The sequence below is a fragment of the Triticum dicoccoides genome, unplaced genomic scaffold (genome assembly GCF_002162155.2).
Source record: "Triticum dicoccoides isolate Atlit2015 ecotype Zavitan unplaced genomic scaffold, WEW_v2.0 scaffold27735, whole genome shotgun sequence".
NCBI lineage: Eukaryota > Viridiplantae > Streptophyta > Magnoliopsida > Poales > Poaceae > Triticum > Triticum dicoccoides.
In genome coordinates, this window is record NW_021259694.1 from 1 (window position 1) to 3,265 (window position 3,265).

Here is a 3,265-nt window from a genome sequence, read left to right on the forward strand (position 1 = left end):
AAAAAAAATTGTATAGAAACAATGTTGACCATGTATTACAAAAAGTTAATTTTGTGTTGTATTAAAAAATGCTGAACTTGTATTTGAAAATGTTAAGCAAGCATTTGCAAATGTTAAATGTATATAAAAAATGTTGATCATGTACTAATAAACATATTAATTCTTCATTTGATAAAATGTTAATCAAGAATTTGAAAAATGATAAATGTGTATAGAAAAAATGTTGACCACGTATTACAAAATGTTTATTCTGTTTATAAAAAATGTAGTCAAGCATTTCAAAAAAAATTAAATGTGTATATAATTGTTTTTACCATGTATTCAAAAATTAACCTTGTATTTGAAGAATGTTACTTAAGAATTTGAAAAATGTTTAAAATATGTATAGAAAAAATGTTGACCGTGTATTAAAAAATGTTAAACTTGTATTTGAAATATGTTAAATGTGTATTAGAAAAATGGACTTGACGTATACGAAAAATGTAGATTCAAAATCAAATGAACAAAGAAAAAATTTAAAAAAACCATGAAAGACGAAAAAGAACAAAAGGAACCAAAGAAACAAGAAACAAAAAAGAAAGAATGGAAAACAGTGAAAACGTATAAAGAAACAAAGAAAAAAGAGCATTGAAAACCAAGAAATAAACAAAAACCAAAAAAAGAAGGAAAATGAGAAAGAAAGAAAAGCGATAAAAACCATGAAAGAAACAAAGAAGACCCAAAGAAAAGAAAAGAAAAACAAAAAATATAATAATAATAATAATAATAATAATAATAATAATAATAATAATAATAAAAGAATAGCAAGTAGAAATAATAAAACCAAACAAAAAACAAAACAAAATGAAAAATAGAAAAAAAATGGAGAAAACCTATAGTGACCGAACCTATAGCGCGTGAGCGGCAGCAGCGAACCTACACTGATGGGTCGGCCCATATATAGGCAAGCACCTTCAGCGAGAGGAGATTCCACGCTCGCCGCAAGAGAAGCTATCGTCTCGCTATAAGCGAGACATAGCTCTTGCGACGGTATAGAGGGATGGTCGGAGGAGACGGCTCGGGCAGGGTAGGGCTGCTAGGCTTGCGGGGTACCATTGCAGATTACAAGGGTAGGCGATTGGACCAGTGGGATGAGGGAGGGAGGAAGAATTGTTCACGTTGTTGATTTGAAGAGGAACAATTAATTCTTCGGGAAGTTGAAAATGGAGCACGCCAGTCCGTTGGATTTTAATTCTGACCATGCTTTTTTATGGGGTCCCTTTGTGTATTTTTCATCCGTGATTTGAATTCCATCATGGTTTCGGAAAATGAGTATTAGTAAGTTCTCAGTGGTTTGTATGGAATTTTGCTAAAAAGACGGAAAGTCGGATTTTAGCCATCGCAAATCAATGTTTTTCATCGTAATTCATATTGGCGTGAGGATGGCAAAATTACTTTGCAAACACGGATATTTTCTGGCAAAAATGAAATCAGGTGGATTTGTCATGCTCACCAACTAAACTTGTCATCCTCGACAAACACAAATTTCCATGAAAAAGGTTAATTTTTTGCATGCCTAAAAATCTAACATTCGTTGGATATCTGGGTAAAAAAATAGCCTCCAGAAGAAATGTTGTCACCACAAATATGTGGCTGAAAAGAAATAGTACTAGCAATTCGGTATGCGTCATGTCCCACGATTTGCATGCGGGCTGAGTCAGCTATGCTGCTGGGTGCCCATAAATTGGCACGTATTCTGGCAACTCTCAAACAGCAAACAGCAGTAAGTTTATTGGCTACTACAGCTTAGAAGTACTAACCTCGTTGCCTAGCTCTCGCTGCCAAGTGCCAAGGAGTACTCCACTAGTACGCACCAAGCAAAAGCTAGCTGTAGATTGCAGCGCGCAGCACCATGGCGTGGCAATTACAGCAAACAATGGCGAGCACAAGCTTCCGGAGGTCGTCACCGGCAACGGTGCGCTGCTCGGCGATCTGCCAACTACGCCCCCAGCTCGTGGGATTACGACTCCCTCCTCCAGCTCTCGCCCAACAATGGCGGACAGGCAGATCAAGTACATTTATCAGCTGAACATATCATATTTTCTACCGGCAAGTAGTACATAAAGTAGATGAAATGCTTATGGAAATTATTCCGTGCATGCATGGATGACGTCACAGGTCGATAAGTTGAAGACCGGCGTGAGGGAGCGGCTGGTGGCGGCGAGCCGAGGCGACCACCAAGCTGTGAAGCTCAGGGTTGTCGACACGGTGCAACGGCTCGGCATCGCCTACCATTTCGAGGAGGAGATCACCGGTATCCTCAGCTCCGTCCACCACAAACCTCACCGGTGCAACTGGGATGATGGTGATGTTGCTTCCACGGCCTTGAGGTTCAGGTTGCTGAGGGACAGTGGTTTCCCAGCCTACTTCTCTACAGGTACCTAGTTAAATACTCCCTTTTCAAAACTATGACACTTATTTTAGATCGAAGGGAGTATGAAATATGAAAACAAGAATCTTAGACGATGTAAGAAAGGAACCTAAAATTACAGCCAAAATTCTGGAAATTAAACTAAATGCATGGTCCAATCCATATTCAATCACAGTTGAAACTTTGAATTGTGTTTATGGCACGGTTTTGTATACTTAACTGACACGTTTCATTGTAACAATACAAAAAGAATCTCTGGAAGATCTCAGGCGCGGAATAGATGATGATGTCAAGGGGCTCCTCTCACTCTATGAGGCTTCATACCTTACGTTTGAAGGCGAGGAAGCATTGGACGAGGCAAGAGCATTTTCCAAGAAAGCTCTCATAAAGCTCTTGCCATCCATGGATCACCACTTACGGCGTAGTGTAGTTCGTTCTTTGGACCTTCCATTGCACCGGAGGTCTCCTAGACTAGAAGCAAGATGGTTCATAGATCACTATGCTAGTGATGAGAGCAATTCCGACCCGTTGCTCGTTAGATTTGCAACGAAGGACTTCAACAATGTTCAAAGTGTGCATCAGGAAGAACTCGCAAGACTGGCAAGGTAATTCTGCATGAAGAAATGTTGTCGATGGGTTTTTAAGACATGAAAATTGACATAATTAATTGTAGGTGGTGGAAGGGAATTGCCCTTACTGAAAAATTGGGGTTCGCCAGGGATCGTCTCATGGAGTGCTTCCATTACGCAAATGGAATTGTGTGGGAGCCAAATAATGGAGCATGTCGAGAAGTGCTTGCTAAAGTCGCCAACCTAATAGTTCACTTAGATGATGTTTATGATGTGTATGGAACTC

At 39.4% G+C, this 3,265-nt stretch overlaps 1 pseudogene; it reads left to right on the forward strand.

The window, feature by feature from the left end:
• The first annotated feature begins 1,763 nt into the window (after positions 1-1,763).
• LOC119345745 lies at positions 1,764-3,258 on the forward strand (annotated as a pseudogene).
• The last annotated feature ends 7 nt before the right edge of the window (positions 3,259-3,265 follow it).